The sequence below is a fragment of the Protomyctophum parallelum genome (assembly GCF_964188405.1).
Source record: "Protomyctophum parallelum genome assembly, chromosome: 10".
Classification (NCBI taxonomy): domain Eukaryota; kingdom Metazoa; phylum Chordata; class Actinopteri; order Myctophiformes; family Myctophidae; genus Protomyctophum; species Protomyctophum parallelum.
In genome coordinates this window covers 33,564,197-33,570,196 of record NC_139704.1, presented here as the reverse complement: position 1 = coordinate 33,570,196, position 6,000 = coordinate 33,564,197, and positions in this window count along the sequence as shown.

The following is a 6,000-nucleotide window of genomic DNA, read 5'->3' as shown; positions in this document are numbered from 1 at the left end:
TATAACACGCCGTTTTTCATCATTTTTAAGGATTAAAAAAAAATCAGAATTTCAAAAAACATGGGTTATAGCCCATCGTTTTTTTGAAATTTTGATTTTTTTTTAAACCTCGTTCTTCATCATTTTTAAACATGGGCTATAGCCCCTACCGTACGACATACTATAACACGCCGTTTTTCATCATTTTTGAGGATAAAAAAAGAAAAAAAAAAACAAAAAAAACATGGGTTATAGCCCATCGTTTTTTTGAAAATTTGAATTTTTTTGAAACCTCGTTTTTCATCATTTTTAAACATGGGCTATAGCCCCTACCGTACGACATACTATAACACGCCGTTTTTCATCATTTTTGAGGATTTAAAAAAAAAAAAAAAAAAAAAAAACATGGGTTATAGCCCATCGTTTTTTTGAAAATTTGAATTTTTTTGAAACCTCGTTTTTCATCATTTTTAAACATGGGCTATAGCCCCTACCGTACGGCATACTATAACACGCCGTTTTTCATCATTTTTGAGGATTTTAAAAATTTTAAAAAATTCAAAAAACATGCGTTATAGCCCATCGTTTTTTTTTTAATTTTGAGAAAAAATTAAACCTCGTTTTTCATCATTTTTAAACATGGGCTATAGCCCCTACCGTACGACATACTATAACACGCTGTTTTTCATCATTTTTGAGGATTAAAAAAAAAAAAAAAAAAAAATCAAAAAACATGGGTTATAGCCCATCGTTTTTTTAAAATTAAAAAAAAAATGAAACCTCGTTTTTCATCATTTTTAAACATGGGCTATAGCCCCTACCGTACGGCATACTATAACACGCCGTTTTTCATCATTTTTGAGGATTTAAAATAAAAATAAAAATAAAAAAAAACATGGGTTATAGCCCATCGTTTTTTTTTAAATTCTGAATTTTTTTTAAACCTCGTTTTTCATCATTTTTAAACATGGGCTATAGCCCCTACCGTACGGCATACTATAACACGCCGTTTTTCATCATTTTTGAGGATTTAAAAAAAAATTCAAAATTTCAAAAAACATGGGTTATAGCCCATCGTTTTTTGAATTTTTGAATTTTTTTTAAACCTCGTTTTTTGAATTTTTAAACATGGGCTATAGCCCCTACCGTACGGCATACTATAACACGCCGTTTTTCATCATTTTTAAGGATTAAAAAAAATCAGAATTTCTAAAAACATGGGTTATAGCCCATCGTTTTTTTGAAATTTTGATTTTTTTTTAAACCTCGTTCTTCATCATTTTTAAACATGGGCTATAGCCCCTACCGTATGACATACTATATCACGCCGTTTTTCATCATTTTTGAGGATTTTAAAAAAATTCAAAAATTCAAAAAACATGCGTTATAGCCCATCGTTTTTTTTTTAATTTTGAAAAAAATTTAAACCTCGTTTTTCATATTTTTTAAACATGGGCTATAGCCCCTACCGTACGACATACTATAACACGCTGTTTTTCATCATTTTTGAGGATTAAAAAAACAAAAACAAAAAAATCTAAAAACATGGGTTATAGCCCATCGTTTTTTTTTAATTTTGAAAAAAAATGAAACCTCGTTTTTCATCATTTTTAAACATGGGCTATAGCCCCTACCGTACGGCATACTATAACACGCCGTTTTTCATCATTTTTGAGGATTAAAAAAAAAAATCAAAATTAAAAAAAACATGGGTTATAGCCCATCGTTTTTTTTTGAAATTCTGAATTTTTTTGAAACCTCGTTTTTCATCATTTTAAAACATGGGCTATAGCCCCTACCGTACGGCATACTATAACACGCCGTTTTTCATCATTTTTGAGGATTAAAAAAAAAATCAAAATTTCAAAAAACATGGGTTATAGCCCATCGTTTTTTTGAAAATTTGATTTTTTTTTAAACCTCGTTTTTCATCATTTTTAAACATGGGCTATAGCCCCTACCGTACGGCATACTATAACACATGGGTTATAGCCCATCGTTTTTTTAAAATTAAAAAAAAAATGAAACCTCGTTTTTCATCATTTTTAAACATGGGCTATAGCCCCTACCGTACGGCATACTATAACACGCCGTTTTTCATCATTTTTGAGGATTTAAAATAAAAATAAAAATAAAAAAAAACATGGGTTATAGCCCATCGTTTTTTTTTAAATTCTGAATTTTTTTTAAACCTCGTTTTTCATCATTTTTAAACATGGGCTATAGCCCCTACCGTACGGCATACTATAACACGCCGTTTTTCATCATTTTTGAGGATTTAAAAAAAAATTCAAAATTTCAAAAAACATGGGTTATAGCCCATCGTTTTTTGAATTTTTGAATTTTTTTTAAACCTCGTTTTTTGAATTTTTAAACATGGGCTATAGCCCCTACCGTACGGCATACTATAACACGCCGTTTTTCATCATTTTTAAGGATTAAAAAAAATCAGAATTTCTAAAAACATGGGTTATAGCCCATCGTTTTTTTGAAATTTTGATTTTTTTTTAAACCTCGTTCTTCATCATTTTTAAACATGGGCTATAGCCCCTACCGTATGACATACTATATCACGCCGTTTTTCATCATTTTTGAGGATTTTAAAAAAATTCAAAAATTCAAAAAACATGCGTTATAGCCCATCGTTTTTTTTTTAATTTTGAAAAAAATTTAAACCTCGTTTTTCATATTTTTTAAACATGGGCTATAGCCCCTACCGTACGACATACTATAACACGCTGTTTTTCATCATTTTTGAGGATTAAAAAAACAAAAACAAAAAAATCTAAAAACATGGGTTATAGCCCATCGTTTTTTTTTAATTTTGAAAAAAAATGAAACCTCGTTTTTCATCATTTTTAAACATGGGCTATAGCCCCTACCGTACGGCATACTATAACACGCCGTTTTTCATCATTTTTGAGGATTAAAAAAAAAAATCAAAATTAAAAAAAACATGGGTTATAGCCCATCGTTTTTTTTTGAAATTCTGAATTTTTTTGAAACCTCGTTTTTCATCATTTTAAAACATGGGCTATAGCCCCTACCGTACGGCATACTATAACACGCCGTTTTTCATCATTTTTGAGGATTAAAAAAAAAATCAAAATTTCAAAAAACATGGGTTATAGCCCATCGTTTTTTTGAAAATTTGATTTTTTTTTAAACCTCGTTTTTCATCATTTTTAAACATGGGCTATAGCCCCTACCGTACGGCATACTATAACACGCCATTTTTCATCATTTTTGAGGATTTTAAAACATTTCAAAATTTCAAAAAACATGGGTTATAGCCCATCGTTTTTTGAATTTTTGATTTTTTTTTAAACCTCGTTTTTCATCATTTTTAAACATGGGCTATAGCCCCTACCGTACGGCATACTATAACACGCCGTTTTTCATCATTTTTGAGGATTTTAAAAAATTTAAAAAATTCAAAAAACATGCGTTATAGCCCATCGTTTTTTTTTTTAATTTTGAACAAAATTTAAACCTCGTTTTTCATATTTTTTAAACATGGGCTATAGCCCCTACCGTACGACATACTATAACACGCTGTTTTTCATCATTTTTGAGGATTAAAAAAAAAAATCTAAATTTCAAAAAACATGGGTTATAGCCCATCGTTTTTTTTAAATTTTGACGCCGTTTTTCATCATTTTTGAGGATTAAAAAATAAATCTAAATTAAAAAAAACATGGCTTATAGCCCATCATTTTTTTGAAATTTAGATTTTTTTTTAAACCTCGTTCTTCATCATTTTTAAACATGGGCTATAGCCCCTACCGTACGGCATACTATAACACGCCGTTTTTCATCATTTTTGAGGATTAAAAAACAAAAAAAAAACAAAAAAAACATGGGTTATAGCCCATCGTTTTTTTGAAAATTTGATTTTTTTTTAAACCTCGTTTTTCATCATTTTTAAACATGGGCTATAGCCCCTACCGTACGGCATACTATAACACGCCGTTTTTCATCATTTTTGAGGATTTAATTTTTTTTCAAAATTTCAAAAAACATGGGTTATAGCCCATCGTTTTTTTTTTTTTTGAAAAAAAATTAAACCTCGTTTTTCATCATTTTTAAACATGGGCTATAGCCCCTACCGTACGGCATACTATAACACGCCTTTTTTCATCATTTTTGAGGATTTGAAAAAAAATCAAAATTTCTAAAAACATGGGTTATAGCCCATCGTTTTTTTTTTAATTTAAAAAAAAAATTAAACCTCGTTTTTCATCATTTTTTAACATGGGCTATAGCCCCTACCGTACGGCATACTATAACACGCCGTTTTTCATCATTTTTGAGGATTTAAAAAAAATTAAAATTTTCAAAAAACATGGGTTATAGCCCATCGTTTTTTTGAAATTTTGAAAATCTTTTAAACCTCGTTTTTCATCATTTTTAAACATGGGCTATAGCCCCTACCGTACGACATACTATAACACGCCGTTTTTCATCATTTTTGAGGATAAAAAAAGAAAAAAAAAAAAAAAAAAACATGGGTTATAGCCCATCGTTTTTTTGAAAATTTGATTTTTTTTGAAACCTCGTTTTTCATCATTTTTAAACATGGGCTATAGCCCCTACCGTACGACATACTATAACACGCCGTTTTTCATCATTTTTGAGGATTTAAAAAAAAAATCAAAAAAAAAAAAACATGGGTTATAGCCCATCGTTTTTTTGAAAATTTGAATTTTTTTGAAACCTCGTTTTTCATCATTTTTAAACATGGGCTATAGCCCCTACCGTACGACATACTATAACACGCCGTTTTTCATCATTTTTGAGGATTTAAAAAAAAAATCAAAAAAAAAAAACATGGGTTATAGCCCATCGTTTTTTTTTAATTTTTAAATTTTTTTAAACCTCGTTTTTCATCATTTTTAAACATGGGCTATAGCCCCTACCGTACGGCATACTATAACACGCCGTTTTTCATCATTTTTGAGGATTTAATTTTTTTTCAAAATTTCAAAAAACATGGGTTATAGCCCATCGTTTTTTTTTTTTTTGAAAAAAAATTAAACCTCGTTTTTCATCATTTTTAAACATGGGCTATAGCCCCTACCGTACGGCATACTATAACACGCCTTTTTTCATCATTTTTGAGGATTTGAAAAAAAATAAAAATTTCTAAAAACATGGGTTATAGCCCATCGTTTTTTTTAAATTTAAAAAAAAAATTAAACCTCGTTTTTCATCATTTTTTAACATGGGCTATAGCCCCTACCGTACGGCATACTATAACACGCCGTTTTTCATCATTTTTGAGGATTTAAAAAAAATTTAAATTTTCAAAAAACATGGGTTATAGCCCATCGTTTTTTTGAAATTTTGAAAATCTTTTAAACCTCGTTTTTCATCATTTTTAAACATGGGCTATAGCCCTTACCGTACGGCATACTATCACACGCCGTTTTTCATCATTTTTGAGGATTTTAAAAAAAATTAAAAATTCAAAAAACATGCGTTATAGCCCATCGTTTTTTTTTTAATTTTGAAAAAAATTTAAACCTCGTTTTTCATCATTTTTAAACATGGGCTATAGCCCCTACCGTACGGCATGCTATAACACGCCGTTTTTCATCATTTTTGAGGATTTAAAAAAAATTCAAAATTTCAAAAAACATGGGTTATAGCCCATCGTTTTTTGAATTTTTGAATTTTTTTTAAACCTCGTTTTTTGAATTTTTAAACATGGGCTATAGCCCCTACCGTACGGCATACTATAACACGCCGTTTTTCATCATTTTTAAGGATTAAAAAAAAATCAGAATTTCAAAAAACATGGGTTATAGCCCATCGTTTTTTTGAAATTTTGATTTTTTTTTAAACCTCGTTCTTCATCATTTTTAAACATGGGCTATAGCCCCTACCGTACGACATACTATAACACGCCGTTTTTCATCATTTTTGAGGATAAAAAAAGAAAAAAAAAAAAAAAAAAAACATGGGTTATAGCCCATCGTTTTTTTGAAAATTTGATTTTTTTTGAAACCTCGTTTTTCA